The sequence below is a fragment of the Mustelus asterias genome, chromosome 9 (assembly GCF_964213995.1).
Source record: "Mustelus asterias chromosome 9, sMusAst1.hap1.1, whole genome shotgun sequence".
Classification (NCBI taxonomy): Eukaryota; Metazoa; Chordata; class Chondrichthyes; order Carcharhiniformes; family Triakidae; genus Mustelus; species Mustelus asterias.
This window is the reverse complement of record NC_135809.1, coordinates 33313686-33334374: the sequence shown is the minus strand read 5'-3', so window position 1 is coordinate 33334374 and position 20689 is coordinate 33313686. Positions and strand designations below refer to the sequence as shown.

General features: G+C 45.6%; 1 protein-coding gene across 4 annotated transcripts in view; it reads left to right on the top strand.

Annotated features, from left to right (window-relative positions):
- LOC144498589 (coiled-coil domain-containing protein 91-like) overlaps positions 1-20689 on the top strand; it is a 167560-nt gene that overhangs the window by 20894 nt on the left and 125977 nt on the right. Inside the window, exons 1-2 of one of the 4 annotated variants that reach the window (XM_078219928.1) lie at positions 11005-11074; positions 15062-15154. The exons of 1 other annotated variant lie outside the window; for it this stretch is intronic. The gene's annotated coding sequence lies outside the window, so the exon portion shown is untranslated. Of the gene's footprint in view, positions 1-10801; positions 11075-12883; positions 12931-15061; positions 15155-20689 lie in introns of those variants that run through there. 2 more of the 4 variants (XM_078219926.1, XM_078219927.1) reach the window with 2 other exon arrangements.

Here is a 20689-nt window from a genome sequence, read left to right as displayed (position 1 = left end):
TCGGCTTTTAGTTTATCAAACGCCAATCGGGCCTCTGGTGTTAGGGGAAAAGAAGTGGACTTGATGAGCGGACGGGCTTTGTCCGCGTAATTGGGAACCCACTGTGCATAATAAGAGAAGAAGCCTAAGCATCTTCTCAGTGCTTTTGCACTAGTGGGCAGGGGAAGTTCAAAGAGGGGACGCATACGGTCTGGATCAGGGCCAATGACCCCGTTTTCCACCACGTATTCGAGGATGGCTAGACGGCGCGTACGAAACACACACTTCTCCCTGTTGTAGGTCAGGTTCAGGTGAGATGCAGTGCGTAGGAAATTCAGGAGATTTGTGTCATGGTCCTGCTGGTCATGGCCGCAGATGGTGACGTTATCCAGGTACGGGAAGGTAGCCCACAGCCCGTTCTGGTCCACCATTCGGTCCATAGCACGCTGGAAGACCAAGACCCCATTGGTGACACCAAAGGGAACCCTGAGAAAGTGATACAAGCGACCATCCGCCTCAAAAGCCGTGTATTGTCGGTCCTCTGGGCGAATGGGGAGTTGGTGGTAGGCAGACTTGAGGTCTACGGTGGAGAACACCCGGTACTGCGCAATCTGATTGACCATGTCAGATATGCGCGGGAGGGGATACGCATCCAGCTGCGTGTATCTATTAATGGTCCGACTATAGTCAATGACCATCCGGGGTTTGTTCCCACTCTTGACCACCACGACCTGCGCTCTCCACGGACTAGCACTAGGTTGTATGATCCTTTCCTTGAGGAGCCGCTGAACTTCAGATCGAATGAAGATCCGATCCTCAGCGCTGTAACGCCTACTCTTAGTCGCAATGGGCTTGCAGCCTGGCACAAGATTCTGGAACAGGGAGGGTGTGGTAATCTTCAGCGTCGAGAGGCTACAGGCGGGGCACGTTGGGCAATTTGGAGGCTGCTGTTCTCCCACTGAAAGCGAAGGGAGTGGCCCACCGTACTGTAGGGTTACACTCCTCAAGTGGACCATGAAGTTTAGTCCGAGAAGTATTGGCGCGCAAAGGTGCGGCAACACCAGGAGCTTGAAACGCTCGTAAACTGTGCCTTGCACCGTTAAAGTTACCACGCAACTCCCTAGCATGGTGACAGACCGGGACCTTGATGCCACAGAAATTGTCTGTTTGACAGGTTGAATCCGGACTCCACACCGCTTCACAGCGTCTGGGTGGATAAAACTCTCAGTGCTCCCGCTGTCAAACAGACAATAAATCAAGTGGTCGTTTACCTGAATGTCCATCATAGACTTGTCAAGTCTATGAGGCTTGGCTTGGTCCAGGATGATCGACGCCACCGTTGGTTCATGAGCGCCACTGCAGGCAGCTGAGATTGACGAGGATGACTCCTGCTGGTCGTTCGCGGTCAGTGCCGACCAACATGGCCGCTCCCATAGGTCGCACGTGGGTGATGGCGCCAAACTCAGCGACCCCTGGTAGTCACACATCTCCGACTCCGTCGACCGTAATGGCGTCGTCCTGGCCTCGCATGTGGACGAAACCCTCGACGATGCCGACGACGAAGAACCGGGCTCTGAGGAATCGCAGGCCGCACTGCTGTTCCGAGAAGCAGATTTAGATCGGCACACTTTCGAATAGTACCCCTTCTTACCGCAGGCGGAGCACAACACAACTTTAGTGGGACACCGTTGCTGAGTATGCTTCGCTCCCTCACAGAAGTAACACCGCGGGCCGCCCGGAGCTGCTGCCGTCGTCTGGCCCGAGTGTGAGCACGCCATCATGCAGCTTTTCGAACCCGAGGGACGAGGAGGGATCAGCGACTGCTCCTGCCACGTTGTCTCCACGTGGTCTTCAGGATACAATACTAGGCTTTTGGAGGCCGTCTCTAGCATCTCCGCTAGTTCTATTGCCTGGGTGAGGTCAAGATTACCTTTCTCCAGTAGTTTGAGTCGGATGTAAGATGATCCGACTCCCGCCACAAACGCATCTCGAGCGAGGTCGCTCATATTCTGCTCTGCCGACACTGCTTTGCAGTTACAGCCCCTGGCTAGCTGTAGGAGCTCGTTCGCGTATTCCTCCGTCGTTTCGCCGGACTGCCGTCGTCGAGTGGCTAAGAGGTAACGAGCGTGCATTTCGTTGGGCGGTTTAATATAACGCTTCTTAAGAAGCTCGAGGGCCTTTGTGTAGTCGATGGCCGCACGGATCGCGAGGTAGACAGTGTCGCTTACCCTCGCATGAAGGACCCGGAGTCTGTCATCATCTGTGGTGACCGCTGCGGAGGCTGCCAGGTAGTCCTCAAAACATTTCAACCAGTGGTCGAAGGTGTTAGAGGCGCCCGCCGCACGTGGATCCAGTGTAAGGCGTTCAGGCTTCAGTATCTGCTCCATACTCTCTATATCGTTTTTTTTCTGACGAGAGTTTATTTACAGCAAATAAAATTGATGCGCGTTATCACACACGAGGCTTGAGATACTCAGGAAATAAAGGCTTTTATTTGCTGTAACAACGAAGCTACTAATTATATACACGATCCCAGATTGAGGGGTCCCAGACAGAGCAGAGACCTTTACACCTCTCCCAGGAGGCAGAGCCCGACTGGGATGTACCACAATAACTATAATACAAGGTGTAACAGCCCAACCCTAACCCCAACAGCAACAAGTAGAACAACCCATCCCTAACCCCAACAGCAACATATATACATACTTGTAGTACTGGCCAGACCCTGGCTCAGTACTATCTAGTGGGAACCAACGATGGTTCACCACAAAGGGTCAAGAACTAGAGGACACAGTTATGGAGGCGAATGGCAAAAGAACCAACAACGACATGAGGAAAACGTTTTGAAGCAGTGAGTTGTTAGGATCTGGAATGCACAGAGTGTGATGGAGACAGATTCGACTGGGGCTTTCAAAATGGAATTGGATAATCCCCTGCAGAGAGACAATTTGCAGGGCTGTGGAAAAGGGGTGGGGGAGTGGGATTAATTCAGTTACTCTTGCAGAGAATTGATAGTGACACAATGAGCCATATTGCCTCTTCTGTGCTGTAACCATTCTGTGATTCTATAACTGCTGGCATCTAGGTACAAATCCAGCCAAGACTGATGAGATCAAAGTCTGCACTTGTTGCTAGTTTAAGGGCCCTTAACAAAATAAACCAGTTGTCAATTCGTAGGTTTTGTACAAGTTGCTCCTAAGTTCTAAGAGGCCACCAAAAGAGTTGTTGGCAAACAGCTGAAGCAGTAAGGTTGAGTTTGTGGCTATGGCATTTTGGTGAGGAGAACTTTGCTCCACAGCTGTCATAGCAATGCCAGTCCTTGGAGTCACTGTGAGGGCTTAAAATTAGGAAGTATTCTATACCTATTGAGCACACACACAAAATTCAGGGAAAAACAGTTACATTCCAAAATGCATGAAATAAACATTAAATGCACCTAGATGCTCTGAAAGGGATGCATCAAATAGTGGGATTCCAATCATAAGCAGATGAAATAGAGCAAAAATAAGGTTTTAAAAAATGATGAAAATGAATGGGGCAGTGCAAACAAAATTTAATAAAAAATGTGATTGAAGCAGAAAAGACCATTAGAAAAGCTACCAGAGAGTATATGAAGGATTGGTTGTCAATATGAAGGGAATTGGCTTTTTGAAACCACATAAATAAAAGGATAGTTAAAGTCAAGAGGTCGATTATACATGTGAGGCAGCAGGAATGCAGATACACATGGTAAGTATTTTGCCTCAATTTTACAGAGAACGGTGAATGTGAGAGCATAATAACAGAAAGGTGAGGAACAACCACTGCTGAAGATGAACCTTCAAAGAGAAATTGTATTAAAAGAAAACAATGGAATTGAAGGTAGAAAAGCCATTGGACACAGATGGTACTCATCCACAAGTACATAGAGACATTAAAGAGCAGATGGTAGAGGCACTAATCATAAATTTCATAACGTTTTGGAAACAGGATTTGTGCCAACAACTCGAGCGTGGAAAATATGAAATCATTGTTCAAGAAAGAGTAAAGGAATAAGCTAGGAAATTATAGGTTGGTTAGCCCAAACTCAGTTTTGGGTAAATTAAACTGACTGCTTGTCATGCAGGATAAGATTACTGAATGATTAAGAAACATAAACTAATTGAGGATAACAAACTTTTAAAGGGCAAGTTATGTTTGTGTAAATAAACAAAAGGTAGGGAAACCACAGATTTAATCATTAAAGGGAATATGATGGATGAGGCACATTCAGATCTCCAGGTGGCATTTGATAAAGTGGCATTAAAGAGACATTTTGTGGAAATTAAGGTACATTAAAGGTTGTATAACAACATGGAGAGGGAAATAGCTAAAGCACAGAAAAAAGGAAATAGCACAAAATGGATATCTTTCAGGCTAGTGTAAAGTGATTAAAGCCTGGAATGTGATGAACATCTTTCCTTTCTTTGTACAACACAATTTTTAAAAATTTCTGAGCAATTGCCCTCTCATTGTCTGACTGCTGAATATCTCCTGCACCTTTTATTGTGCTTACCTTAATTCATCCTTAGTTTGCTATTACATTTTGCGTCAAACAGAATAATGTACCTGTAACAGTCTCAGTTCCATTGGGGTCAATCCGCTTGAGGGTATAAAAGGCTGCCATGTGAACAACTTCTTTCCATCTGATTCCACTCCCTTTGTATCAGTACAGAAGCCAGACACAAAATAATTCATTCAGCCATGAGCAAAGATATGAAGGCTTGGATTTTCTAGCCCCCACATGGCAGGACCATAATGGGAAAATCTGGGGAACTAGCAAAAGGTCCATTGACTTTCAGCAAAAATTTCCCGTCCCGCCATGGACAGGACTGTAAAATCCTGGCTGAGAAAAGAGATGAGCTTGACCAGTAAGGAAAAGTTACATCGGAAGTATGGCACAGGAACAGGCCATTTGCCCCACCACCCACCCAAACTGACATTAATGCTCCACTTGTGCCTCCTCTCCTCTTCTGTCATTTAAATCTACCAACATTGCCATCTCTCTCAGATGCTTCTCTCATTTCCGGTTTTATGCATCTATATTTTTCACTTTAATCACTCTCGATGGTAATGGTTCTTACCACCCTTGGTGTTTCTTCTGAATTCTTTATTGGATATCTTGGTGACTATATTATACACATGGCCACTCATTATACTTTTCCCCACAAGAAGAAACATTGTCTCTGTATTCACTCTACTAAAACCCTTCGTAATTTTAAAGACCTCTATTTTTCTATACGGTCACCCCTCAGCCTTTTTCAAGACAGAAGAGATCCAGCTTGTCAATCCTTTCCTGAAATATAACCACACATTTTTTCCAAATCTTGTAAATCTTCTCTGCACCTTCTTCAGTGCCTTGCACTACTGCAAGTGTGGTCTGACCAATGTTTAATACAGGTTTAACATAACTTCCCTTTTTTACAATTCTATCCTTCTAGAAATAAAATCTTGTGCTTTTTTTTATGGTCTTGCTAACCTATGGCACAATTTTAATGATTGATGTATTTGAGATCCCTCCTACCTATTTAGACTTGTACCTTCCAATACACAACCATCCTATACTTCCTACCAAAATATACTGCCTCACATCTATGTGTTGAATTACACTTTCCAATTATTTGTCCATTCTGCAAGTTTATTAATATGCTCCTGTAATTTTATGTAAACATCCCCAGATTATCCCCACTGCAATTTGGTGTTACCCAGAAATTTAGGAATTGTTCTTTTGGTTCCAAAATCCAAATTGTTAATGTGTGTTACAAACAGTAAAGGGACTCATGAAAATGTTTTAATGTAAAGAAAATAAAGGGGTGAACATATCAAAGTACCCCAAATATTCCTCAGGTAGATTATTTATGAGCTCACCATGCTCTTAAAGGACTAAAGCCATGAAAACAGTCTCAGAATTCCTGGTGGATTTGGTTATCTTAAACACTTGGGTAAAACTTCATCCCAATATTTTCTCTGTGTTCAAATATCTAATTTTCTCGCACAAAAGTATCAAATTACTTTGGATAAAAGCAAAACACTGCCGAACTGAAATGAAAACTGAAAGTGCTCGAAAAACCCAATGAGTCTGGCAGCATCTGTGGAGAGAAATGCTTAATAGATGGATTTGTTACAGGTGGTGGGGGTGTGTGGGAGTTAGGCAAAGAGTGTTTGGGTGTGTAGAGATTCATTCCCCTAATCAGCATCTTAACATCATCCAGTGCGCTTCTGGGTTTCATCCAGGCGGATTTGAAAGGAAGATGAGAATCCGCATGCAGCTGTCAGGCAACACATTTAAATAGGTAATTATGTTCCATTTTAACCAAGGATTCTAGCTTTAACAGCAAGCAGATCTATTTCCTGAACTGTCAGCAACATGCCAAGTTTAATGAAGTGGGTGCATACAGGGAATGTTTCTGCACTGTGTTAAGTACCAGATCAGAAACCCCAAGATATATTATGAAGCCAGACTAGACCCCAACGATGTTCTACTCTGGCAGTAGTGTGAGGATAAGATGTTTCACTCCAGGCACAATTCGACTGACACCATTGGGAAGCTTTTATTAAAACAAACTTTATTTAACAACAGTTTAATTATAACAAATGAATTAGCTTAAACTTTAACAATTGATGACTTAGGACTGAGATGATTGACCTCCAACAACCACAACCATCTTCCTTTGTGCCAGGTATGACTTTAACCAATGGAGAAGTTCCCCAAAGAGTCCCATTGATTTCAATTTTGCTAGGGCAAAACTCAGTCAAATGCTGCCTTGATGTCAAGGGCAGTCACTCTCACCTCACCTCTGGAGTTCAGCACTTTTGTCCATGTGTGGACCAAATCTGTGATTAACTCAGGAGCTGAGTGGCCCTGGCAGAACCCATATTGAATATCAGTGAACAGGTCAATGCTTAGTAAGCGCTTATTGATAGCACTGATGAAAACATCTTCCATCAGTTGCTGATGATGACTGATGGGGCAGTAATTGGCTGGGTTGGGTTTGTCCTGCTTTTTGTGAATAGGTAATACCCGGGCAAATTTCTACATTGCCAGGTAGATACAGTGTTGTAGCTGCACTGGAACAGCTTAGCAAAGAGTGTGGCTAGTTCTGAGCATAAGTCTTCATTGCTGAAATGTTGTCAGGGCCAATATAGCCTTACAGTATGTAGTGCCTTCAGCCATTTCATGATGTCACATAGTGTGAATTGAATTGTCTGTGATGCTGGGGACATCGTGAGGAGGCAGAGGTGAATCATCCACTTGGCAATTCTGGTTGAAGATGGTTGTAAATGCTTTAGCCTTTTGTACTGATGTGCTGAGCTCCCCCATCATTGAGGGTGGGGATATTTGTAAAGTCTCCTCCTTCTCTTAATTGTTTAATTGCCCACCACCATATATGACTAGATGTGGCTGGACTGCAGAGCTGAGATATGATCAATTGGTTGCGGAATTGCTTAGCTCTGTCCTCTGCCATTTCTATCAACTCCAGCATGATGCCACCACCAAACATATGTTCCCCTCACCAGCCTGTCAGCATTCCAGGCAGCACGGTGGCACAGAAGTTAGCACTGCTGCCTCACAGCGCCAGGGACCCGGGTTCAATTCCAGCCTCGGGTCACTGTCTGTGTGGAGTTTACACTTCTCCTCGTGTTTGCGTAGGTTTCCCCCCGGGTGCTCCGGTTTCCTCCCACAGTCCAAAGATGTGTGGGTTAGGTTGATTGGCTATGCTAAATTGACCCTAGTGTCAGGGGGATTAGTAGGGTAAATATGTGGGGTTATGAGAATAGGGCCTGAGTGGGATTGTGGTCGGTGCAGACTCAATGGGCTGAATGGCCTTCTTCTACACTGTAGGGATTCTATGACTGTTTCCTCTGTGACCAACTCCGTCTCCAATCCTCCCTCACCTGCAACTCCTTATCCCTTTCCACATCACTTGCCTGTGCAATCACAATCCTGTGTTCCTCCTTTGCCCTCTTCCTCCTTACCATTAAGACCCCAAACACTCCTTTCAAGTGAAGTAGTGATTCACTTCCACCTCCTTCAATATAGTCTACTGTATTTGCTGCTCACAATGACTGATTTGCACAACATCTTCGCTCAGTCTGCAAGCATGACCCCAACCTTCCTGTCGCTTGCCATTTCAATTCACCATATTGCTCTCATGCCCACATGTCCATCCTTGGTCTGCTGCAATGCCTGGAGGAACAGTACCTCATCTTCTGATTAGACACTTTACAGCCTTCTGGACTTAACATTGAGTTCAACAACTTCAGACCATGAACTCTCTCTTCCATTTCAATCTTGTTTTTATCTTAATTTTTTCTCCAACTCCCCCCTCGCTGCACCCCACCTCCCGCCCTGCCAGGGCTGTCTGTAACTTGTTCTTATGTTTTCCTTTCACGGATCACTGATCCTTCTTCTGCTGTTAACACATTTTGCTATCTTACCCTTACGCCATGTCCAGGAGCTCGTTGTCAAATGTCTCCGGAACTCCCACCTGACCTTCAATTTCACTTCATCTGCTCCATCCCTTCTTCGACAGCATAAAACCCATCACATTTCTACCTCTCTTCAGCTCTGAAAAAGTCAAACTCGAAACGTTAATTCTGTTTCTCTTGCCATAAATGCCGCCAGACCTGCTGAGTTTTTCCAGCTCTTTCTTGTTTTACATTAAAGTTATTGTTGTTCTTGTTTATTTAGAGGAGGTGAGTGGAGTCCAAGGAAAGGTTGTGCAATGTAAGAAATTCAGTCAGACAGAGGAGGGTGCTGGTGGTGGTTAATGGTAACTGGCTGGGCCTCTGTTCAGGGAAGAAGCAGCGGATTATCAAAAAGAAAAATATTTGCAGCACAGAAAGCTATTCAGCCCATTGTGCCTCCATGGCAACTGAAAGTTATCCAATTTAATTCCACCTCCAGCTCTTTATCCATAAGTAAGTTATGGCAACTCAAGTGCATATACAAGTGATTTTTAAAAGCGATAAGGATTCATGCCTCCAGCATCCTTTCAGCTAAACCGTGAGTCTGACCCCCCACCCACCTCTGGGTGAAAGTTACTCAATTCTCTTTGAATCTTTCTACCAATTACTTTTAAATCTATGCCCCCTCTGGTCACTGACCTTAAAGGAAATGTGTACTTTCTTTTCCCACAACTTCTCATAACTTGATACACCTCAATTAAACTTCCCCACTGCAACAGGTGATCAAGAAGGCAAATGGGATGTTGGCCTATATCACAAGGGGGATAGAATATAAAAGCAGAGATGTCTTGCTGCATCTGTACAGGGCATTGGTGAGGCCGCAGCTGGAATAGTGTGTGCAGTATTGGTCCCCTTATTTGCGGAAGGATATATTGGCCTTGGAGGGAGTGCAGAGAAGGTTCACCAGGTTGATACCAGAGATGAGGGGTGTTGATTATGAGGAGAGACTGAGCAGATTGGGTTTGTACTCGTTGGAATTTAGAAGGCTGAGTGGGGATCTTATAGAGACCTATAAGATAATGAAGGGGCTGGATAGGGTAGAGGTGGAGAGATTCTTTCCACTTAGAAAGGAAGCTAGAACTAGAGGGCACAGCCTCAAAATAAAGGGGGGTCAGTTTAGGACAGAGTTGAGGAGGAACTTCTTCTCTGAGGGTGGTGGATCTCTGGAATTCTCTGCCCACTGAAGTGGTGGAGGCTACCTCGTTGAATATGTTTAAATCAGGGATAGATGGATTCCTGATCGGTAAGGGAATTGGGGGTTATAGGGATCAGGTGGGTAAGTGGAACTGATCCACTTCAAATCAGCCATGATCTTATTGAATGGCGGGGCAGGCTCGAGGGGCTAGATGGCCTACTCCTGCTCCTATTTCTTATGCTCTTATGTTCCTGTTCCAAAATGAACAATGCAATCTTTTCTCATAGGTAAAAAAATCTCCATTCCTGCCAGCATCGACATAAATCTCTCCTATATCTTCTCTACTTCAATCACATCTTGCCTGTAATGTGATGACCAGAACAGGAAATTTGGCATGTCTGCTACAACTCTCACCTATTTTTACAGATGCACCATGGAAAGTGTCTGGCTCCTGCTCTGACCAAGACAGCAAGAAACTACAAAGGGTTGTGTACATAGCCCAGTCCATCACGCAAACCAACCTCCCAGCCATTGACTCTGCCTACATTTCCTACACTCCCTTGGAAAAGCAGCCATGATAGTCAAGGGCCCCATGCATCCCAGAAATACTCTCTTCCACCTTCTTCTGTTGGAGAAAAAGATACCAAAGTCTGAGAATCCATACCAACCGACTCAAGAACAGCTTCCGCCCTGTTGCCATCAGACTTTTGAATGGACCTACCATATATTGAGCTGGTCTTTTGCTGCACCCTAGCTATTGCCTGTATTGTGTATTTTGCACCCTCTCCTTTCCTTTTCCCCTATGTACGGTATGTTTTGTCCATATAACACGCAAGAAAAAATACTTTTGTATCCCAATACATGTGACAATAGTAAATCAAAAGAACAGTACACAATATTCCAGGCTGTGTTTTACACAATTTGAGCACAATCTCAGATGATATTGTGTGCTTTGTTTCAATCCAAGTTTGTCACATACCATGAATGGCCTAACCACACATTTCTAAATTGTAAACCAACTACCAACAATGTTTATTTAGCTTTCAGGGTTAGATGTTTGTAAATTATTTAGGTCAGTCAAGCAAACGCTAAAACTAGAAGGACATAGAGGTAAAACACGAATTATTTCTCTCTCCACAGACGCTGCTGAGTTTTTCCAGCATTTTCTGTTTGATTTCAGCATCGCAGTATTTTGCTCTTGCAGTGAAGGTAATTGATGACCGAGTTCGATCCTGTGCCGCCCGGCACTCCGCGAGAGACAGCACCGGAGGATGGGTCCCTGCCCGGTGTGTGGGGTTTATATTTGAAGTGTTTCTGTGAGGCCGGCTGAACATTGAACTGAGGGCGCTGCAAGTCTGGCTGCAGAGAGCCGGCCACGTGTATCGCTGCGAGCGCTTCCGGGTGGGAGGGCGCGAGCTCGGAGCCTCCCAACGGCCGGCGCGAGGCGGCGGAGAGCGAGCGAGCGGCGGACAGGTGAGTGAGAGCGCCCCACCCCCACCCCCACCCCCGGACAGGTGATCAACCCCCTTCCCCACCCCCGGACAGGTGAGTGAGAGCGCCCCTCCCCCACCCCGGACTGGACAGGTGATCAACCCCCCTCCCCACCCCCGGACAGGTGAGTGAGAGCGCCCCACCCCCCGGACAGGTGAGTGAGAGCGCCCCACCCCCCGGACAGGTGAGTGAGAGCGCCCCACCCCCCGGACAGGTGAGTGAGAGCGCCCCTCCCCCACCCCGGACTGGACAGGTGATCAACCCCCCTCCCCACCCCCGGACAGGTGAGTGAGAGCGCCCCACCCCCCGGACAGGTGAGTGAGAGCGCCCCACCCCCCGGACAGGTGAGTGAGAGCGCCCCACCCCCGGACAGGTGATCAACCCCCCTCCCCCATCCCGGACAGGTGATCAACCCCCCTCCCCCATCCCGGACAGGTGATCAATCCCCCACCCCCGGACAGGTGAGTGAGAGCGCCCCTCCCGGACTGGACAGGTGATCAAACCCCCTCCCCAGCCCAGACAGGTGAGTGAGAACGCCCCTTCCCCATCCTGGACAGGTGATCAACCCCCCCCCCCAGACAGGTGAGAGAGAGCGCCCCTCCCCCACCCCCAGACAGGTGAGTGAGAGCGCCCCAACCCCACCCCCGACTGGACAGGTGATCAACATTTTTCTCCCCTGGACAGGTGAGTGAAAACACCCCACCCCGGACTGGACAGGTGATCAACACTTCCCACCCCCGGATAGATGAGTGAGAGAGCCCCTCCCCTCACCTGACTAAGGAGCAGCGCTCTGAAAGCTAGTGGCGTTTGCTACCAAATAATCCTGTTGGACTTTAACCTGGTGTTGTTAGACTCCTTACTGAGAGAGCCCCACCAGGGACAGGACAGGTGATCAACACCCCCTCCCCATCCCTCCCTGGACTGGACAGGTGATCAACACTCCCCACCTCCGGACAGGCGAGTGAGAGCGCCCCACCCCCATCTGGGACTAGACAAGTGATCAACCCTCCTCAGCTGCACACAGGTGATCTACCCTTCTCTCTCCCCCCCCCCCCCCACCCCTGCACACAGGTGATCTACCCTTCTACCTCCACCCCCCCCACACATGGGTGATCAACCCCTCCTGTCCTGCCTGCATACAGGTGATCTACCCTTCTCGCCCCCCGCACACAGGTAATCAACACCCCCCTCACCACTACACACAGGTGATCAACCCCCCCCCACTACACACAGGTGATCAACCCCCCCTCCCCGCTGCACACAGGTGATCAACCCCCCTCCCCGCTGCACACAGGTGATCAACCCCCCTTCCCGCTGCACACAGGTGATCAACCCCCCTCCCCGCTGCACACAGGTGATCAACCCCCCTCCCCGCTGAACACAGGTGATCAACCCCCCTCCCTGCTGCACACAGGTGATCAACCCCCCTCCCCGCTGCACACAGGTGATCAACCCCTCTCCCCGCTGCACACAGGTGATCAACCCCTCTCCCCGCTGCACACAGGTGATCAACCCCCCTCCCCACTGCACACAGGTGATCACCCCCCCTCCCCGCTGCACACAGGTGATCAACCCCCCTCCCCGCTGCACACAGGTGATCAACCCTCCCTCCCCGCTGCGCACAGGTGATTATTTCCCCCACCCCCGCTGCACACAGGTGATCACCCCTCCCATCCCCCCCTGCACATGGGCGATCAACCCCTCCCCCTCATGGCTGCACACAGGTGATCAACCCCATCCCTCTCTTTCTCCCCTCCCCGCTGCACAGGTGATCACCATCCACCCCAGCTGCACATAGGTAGCAGCCCTCACCCCTCCCAGGCCATGCAGGTAAACAGGTGAGTTACTGTCCATGTTGGTGACACTTACAGCAGAAGGCTGAGGGTGTGAGTCCAATTGGTCCTGTGCCTGGGATTCCTAGAGTATGTTTGACTTGGATGGTTGCAACACTCACCTACATGGTTTAAATGTTGTTGTCTTCTATCTTGTTGAAAATGACATTCAATATAATGGAACAGGAAAAGCAGGCTAGTAAACCTAAAATAACAGATGTATTTTAGGTGATCTGATTCAGCTTTTTTCCAGTTTGTAATTGCTTCAGTGTATCAAATGTCTGCCATGACAAAATCTGCAGAAGCATTTTATCTCCAAAGTGGAGTTCCTTATTTCTATCACTCGTTGTCAAGTAGTGCATTATACTTTCTCTTTTAAAACTTTTTAGCTTCCTCAAACCAAATGTTATAGCTATTGTTTAGACAACTTTCCCATTAAATATAAATATACATTTCTCAATGGATCTATTTCATAGGCCATTACTCTACCTTGTTTAAAATAAAAACAAAATACTGCAAATGCTGGAATTTGAAACAAAAACAGAAAATGCTGGAAAATCTCAGCAGGTCTGACAGCATCTGTGAATAGAGAATAGAGCCAACGTTTCGAGTCTGGATGACCCTTTGTCAGAGCCAAACACTACCTTGTTTGACTGGTTTGATGATCTTGTGCTTCTGGTTTTCAGTAACTCTTCTGCCAAGAGACAGGCAGTGGCAATCTCTAGCACAGTAAGAAGTCTCACAGGTTAAAGTCCAACAGGTTTATTTGGTAGCAAATGTGAGACTTCTTACTGTGTTCACCCCAGTCCAACGTCGGCATCTCCACATCATCTCTAGCATATACAGAAAGGTTTATCCACCAGTAGTTAAGAGCTTTTAAATTTTACTCATGAAAGGGTCGTTGGCCCATGAACATTTTGCTACAGGGAGCAACTAAGGCAAAAACCATTGCATTCTTTTCAATGGCAAATTTGGATAAATATTTGAAGTACAGGGATTTGGGGAGAATGTGGGGGCAGACACTTGAATTAGCTTAGACAGATACAATATATATTTTGCTCAAAGTGTTGAGATGGAGTTAAGGATGATGCTCTTCAGTTTCAGTTTGCTGTAAGCATTTGATGTTATTTGTTTATATATATAGATGGACCAAATGTCCTGTAAAGCTCTATAGGATTGTTTATTTATTTTTGGCATTTTCCCTGACCTGTGTTATAATATGCATCGGTAGACACCAGCTTCTTTCTGCCCAAATGCTGGTAACAATTTTACCATAGGGGTATGGCGGCTAAGCTAATTTCTGGTATTAGGGCAAAATACTGTGGTTGCGAGAATCTGAAACAACAACAGAATGTGCTGGAGAAATTCAGCAAGTCTGGCAACGTCTGTGGAGAGAGAATAGAGCCAACATTTCGAGTCTGGATGACTCTTCGAAGGGTCATTTGACTCGAAACAGCTCTATTCGCTCTCCACAGATGCTGCCAGACCAGCTGAGTTTCTTCAGCACATTCTGTTTCAATTTCTGGTATTGTCCAACATTTACATATGCACTTTCCATCAGCGGTCTTAAGTCAATAATTAGAAGCTTCTGCTCACTTCCTCAGTTTTACTCGTTTTAGCTCCCTATTTGCAGCATTTATCAGTGTTCCTTCTCCAGTGAAAAAGCAAACAGGTATCGTTGATCAACAGGCAATTGCTCTCCCAATGGCTCAGTTAGTAAAGATCACATGCTGCTGATCAGTGCAAACCATTACGTTTAAGAGATCCGTAGATAGGTTCATGGACGAAAAGAAATTGGTTTAGGTTGGAGGGTCACAGTTTGTTTTTTTTTTAACTGGTCGGTGCAACATCGTGGGCCGAAGGGCCTGTTCTGCGCTGTAATGTTCTATGTTCTATGTTCTATGTTCTATTAGGTCCCAGGTTCAATGTCAGGTTTGTGTTCATAAACGCAAACATGAAACTCCAGTTTGTAATCCATACCTTAACTAGAATGTTGAGATGTAGCTAGGATAGCTTGGTGTAATGATTTATTCTGTTACAATTTATTCAAAATATATAGATGGACCATGTCTGAATAAATGGAAGGATGGCTACTTTGCTGAGCTTTCTCATGTTTTTGTTATTCTGCATCCTGCAGATCGGTACAGACTATGTGGGCAAGGCACTCAAGCAAAATAATTGAAAAATGAGTTTCAGAAGAGTCATATGTGGCTTGTGGAGTACAGATTGGGTAACTGATTTAGAATCTTGCTTCAGCTCTGGCCTAGGCTTTTGCGGAAAAAACTGGCTATAATGAAGTACAATTAGACATGAATTCTGGTGAATTATCTATTGAGAAAAGCCAAATAATGAGCTTATGTTATACTGTTATACTGTTTGTAAAGATCCAGGAACGAATTGATGGATGAACATCCCGTCTGCTACATTTTACTTTTACACTGCAATGAGGTGCCTAGTATCAGTCCACCAACCATATGGAGAGCAGCAATAAATACAGTAAAAATGAAGCTCCAGCATTTTGAATCTAAAATGTGTTTATTTAGAACCTTTGGAACTTGGAAGACATAACGTGGTGGCAGTGAATGTCAGTGAGTAAAAAGACAGATATTTTAAATGGATTTAATGCTGGATTAGATTGTAAAAATCAATCTGAATTAGTGCGTGAGAGAGAGAAACTGAGTGAACTGTGTGAAAATGAAATGGCTGTTGCCACAGCAATTGCACAGTTGCAGCCTCTAATGAGTTGAAAAGCTGGTGGTGTCATTGAGACATTTGAGAAGTTTAAATGAAAGTGCAGATTGACATTCAGTATCTTTCTAAAAGGCACTAGTGAAGAGGAAAGGATCAGCTGCATTTTTCTTTCGTCAGGAAAAAATGGGTTAAATTTGTTTACTAGCTGAGAGACAAGTCATAGAGGTTTACTGCATGGAAACAGGCCCTTTGGCCCAACTTGTCCATGCCGCCCCTTTTTTTAACGACTAAGCTAGTCCCAATTGCCCGTGTGTGGCCCATATCCCTCTATACCCATCTGATCCATATAACTGTCTAAATGCTTTTTAAAAGATAAAATTGTACCCGCCTCTACGACTACCTCGGGCAGCTTGTTCCAGACACTCCTCACCCTCTGTGTGAAAAAATTTCCCCTCTGGACCCTTTTGTATCCCCTCTCGCCTTAAACCTATGCCCTCGAGTTTTAGACTCCCCTACGTTTGGGAAAAGATATTGACCAGCTGATCTATGCCCCTCATTATAGACCTCTATACAATCACCCCTAAGCCTCCTACGCTCCAAAGAAAAAAGTCCCAGTCTATCCAACCTCTCCTTATAACTCAAACCATCAAGTCCCTGCAGCATCCTAGTAAATCTTTTCGGCACTCTTTCTAGCTTAATAATATCCTTTCTATATTGTGTGACCAGAACTGTACACAGTATTCCAAGTGTGGCCTTACCAATGACTTGTACAGCTTCAACAAGATGTCCTGACTCCTGTATTCATTGTTCTGACCAATGAAATCAAGCATGCCAAATGCCTTCTTCACCGCTCTGTCCACCTGTGACTCCACTTTCAAGGAGCTATGAACCTGTATCCCTAGATCTCTTTGTTCTATAACTCTCCCCAACATCCTACCATTAACTGAGTAAGTCCTGCCATGATTTGATCTACCAAAATGCGTCACCTTGCATTTATCTAAATTAAACTCCATCTGCCATTCATCAGCCCACTGGCCCAATTGGTCAAGATCCCATTGCAATCCTAGATAACCTTCTTCACTGTCCACTATAGTGAGAATAACAAGAAAAACGAAGATAACATTTTTGAAAAATTCAGCACACGTTTCCAGCCAAAGTCAAAACATCAGATCCACCGATATGAATTTCAAAGTCCGAGGGAGGAACCAGGTGAACCTGTTGACAATCCCGTAACAAGGTTGAAAAATGCAGCCAGAAAATGTAAATTCAAGGGAACAGATGAAAGGCTGATAGAAAAGTTAATTTGGGGTTCTGTACACACTGTAGTACAAAAAGATGTAATTGGGAAAAAACAAGCTCACAATATCACAAGCTGTACACACTGCAAGAGCACATGAAGCCATGAGTAGACAGGTGAAGATGCTGACTACCCAAATGGCTAGCCTTTATTTTAGTCAAGGGTTGATGCAGTGAAACAGCAATAAAAGAATGCATACCTCACAGGGAGAAAGATGTGCAGGAGCTGTGGATGACAACATGAGATCACAAATAAAAGGAAATATCATAGAATCCCTGGAATACATTGCAGAAGGAGGCCACTTGGCCCACCGAGCCTGCACCGACATCAATCCCATCCAGGTCCTATCCTCAACCATACATATTTACCCTGCTATTCCCTCTGACATTAAGGGGCAATTAAGCATGGCCAATCTAGCTAACCCGCACATTTTTGGACTGTGGGAGGAAACTGGAGTTCCCGGAGGAAATCCATGCAGACAGAGGGAGAACGTGCAAACTTCACCCGAGGCCGGAATTGAACCCACGTCCCTGGCACTATGAGGCAGCAGTGTTAAAAACTGTGTCACTATGCTGCCCAAATCCTGCATATGGATTAAATTGTAGCGCATGTGGAAAGCACAATTACTGAGAAAAAATGTGCAGAAGCAGGAAAGCAGATGGTAGATGAGTGATCAGCGGCAGTGCAACAGGAAGAATGAGAAGAAAAAGAAACCAAAATACCCACACCTTGAAAGATGACCATGAGTTTGAGAACATAATAAACAGGAATCATACAACTGCACAAAATGGCTGGAGGCAGTAGTTCGCAGAGAAAATAAATTCACATAACCATTCAGATTGGGAAGAGGATGAGAAATAAGAACAATACATCTGGAGGTGAAGATTGATACCGACCTGCAGAGTAATATCATTCCGCTCAGACTGTATAAGAAGACTTTCCTTGAAAATTTGAAAGAAACCGGTTATCAAAGGAATGATGCTCTGAAATGGAGCAATGTCATGTTGACGTCCTATGGTGGAATTAAAATTCGATAGCTAGGAACAAACTAAATCAAATGATTGCTCAAAGGAAAAGAGATTAAGCAAATAAATCAGCGATCCACCCCCCCAAATAAGATACCAATAGAACTAAAAGGAAAACTTGGATAAAGAGCTCCAAGAGATGGAAGAAAATAAAATGATTGCCAGAGTTTGAGATCTGACAGATTGAGTAAATTCCATTGTGGTGAGAGAGAAGCCAAATGGATGGCTAGGAATTTGCCTGGATCCCAAAGAACTTAATAAGCGATTACCCTATTGCATGATTGGAAGAGCATGCCAGCGCTGGCAAGAGCAAAGATTTTCACTAATCTTGATTTTCACCAATCAGAAATGGCTATTATAACGTGAAGCTTGGTGAGGAATCTTAATTGTTGACAACATTCAACACAACCGTTCATTGGTATACATTCCTGTGTCAATCTTTTGGCCTTAAAATGAGCCAGGAAGTCTTTGTCGGCTTCCCTTCATTATCAAAGGTGGCTGTTTAATGCATGCATAGACTCCTCTGTTGTGCATTGTAATCCGACTGGAGCCCGACTGCAGACCTGCACAGTTTTCCACTGTGCAAGTAAGGATGAATATTCTGATTTCGTTGGGAATGCCCAGTCTTCCTAGTTTGCCTTTGCCTGTAGCTGCCTGTCTTCTTTGCAATTCAAAGGAAACAATGCCACTATTGTGTATGCTCCCCAGATAGCTTTCTCTTGTGCATTATCTAGTCTGGTGGATATGCCACATTTCCTAAGGTATGCCTCCAAGTATTCCTTGCACCTTGATCACTGCCTACCTCGCAGGCATTACCAAAAGGTATCATGGTGACAACCAAGGTCTTGATATTGGCAACAAATGGACTTGGTCATCATGAGAAACACAATCCAGCTAGTGTTCTCCATACCCACGCTTACCAAAATGTAGATAATGACTCTGACTATTCTCTTGTCAGCAGCAGAGTGAAGGTGCAACCCCAAAAATTTCACAACTCGAAACAAGGTGGCCTGCCACACATCAACATCCAAATGATGGCAAATACCAATACTTCCCATTGTTACTAGAGTGATATCAAATTGCTAAGGGTTTACCAGGAAGCACTGATGCTGTTATTGATGAAACTAGGATGTCATTAGGTTAAATCTTCCATAAAGCACCATTGGCATCATTATGTAAAAGTGGAAGCTGCAGCGAGGACTGGTTTGAAACCTACTCAGCTGAGATCATCTTAGCATCATAGAATCATGCAATCCCTATTGTTCAGAAGGAGCCCATTTAGCTCATCGAGCCTGCACTGACAGCGATCCCACCCAGGCCCTGTGTTTGTAACCACACATCCCCTGACTAATCCCCCTGACACTCAGGGTCATTTGAGCATGGCCAATCAACCTAACCTGCACATCTTTGGACTGCAGGAGGAAATCGGAGCACCCAGAGGAAACCCACGCAGACACAAGGAGAACATGCAAACTCCACACAGACAGTCGCCCAAGGCCAGAATTGAACCTGGGTCCCTGGTGCTGTGAGGCAGCAGTGCTGATCCCTGTGTCACCGTGCCACCTATGGGGAAAGCCTGTGTTGGGTCTTAATTAGAAGATCCATATACTTGCAGACTGAGTGTACCTGGAAGCCGAGTGCAGTTTCTGTTCTGGCAAATCTACTGTGAACACAATCTTCTTCCACCAGCCACAGGAAAAGTATAGAGCAGTGGTTCCTAATTGCTGTGCCGTGACACAGAGAAACGTGCAGGTGTGCCTTGGCTTTGGCTGCAAGGCAGACTCTGAGCCCCAGTTGAGGAAATTCAACTGCAGCAATGCCTCAGTGTATCTTTCAAGTCCACAATCTTTCCTTGCTTTCCATCTTCACCGCTGCTTCTGCTGCCTTTTCTTTAAAGTGCATTTTCCCAGCTGGCCAGATCAGGGCAGATTCCTGGCAATCGGGACAAAATCAGGGAGAAGTAACAAAACCAGCAGAGAGAGCAATCATAAGATGGAATGCTCAGGATGGTGGGTATAGAGAAGAGGATCGTATGCTCGGGCCCAAAATTTACTCAGGGATGCAAATATTTTGCGGACAGCAATAGTCAAATTGATATATTCATTGCAGTTTCCTGGCCATGGTTTGACTATTTAAGGTTTAAGTTTTGAAGTTTATTTATTAATGTCACAAGTAGGCTTACATTAACACTGCAGTGAAGTCACCGCACCACACTCTGGCACCTGTTCGGGTACACTGAGGGAGAATTTAGCATGGCCAATGCACCTAACCAACACATCTTTTGGACTGTGGGAGGAAACCGGAGCACCTGAAGGAAACTCACGCAGACGTAGGGCGAATGTGCAAACTCCACACAGACAGTGACCCAAGGCTGGAATTGAACCCAGGTCCCTGGCGCTGTGAGGATGCAATGTTAACCACTGTGCCACCTCAGTATTTCTTATTAATTATTGAGAACGGAAAGTTTTTATCTTTAGGTCAATCTGTTTGCTATTGTGCCGTGTTGTTAACGTGTACGTTAACAGATCCAACAATTAGTCAAGGAGAGGACAGTGAACCAAAGCAAAGTAAATCACGGCAGCGGAGCGCTGGAGCAAAATGTATTTAAGATAGCTCTTTGTTAAATACTAATTGGGATTAGGAAGTGGTTGTTTGGACGCTCATTAGGAATAGCCAGTTGTGGGTCAGTCTTCTCTGCAAATTCTTGTCCATATAACAACAAACCCTGGGGCTGCTACCTCCTCTTGGCTCT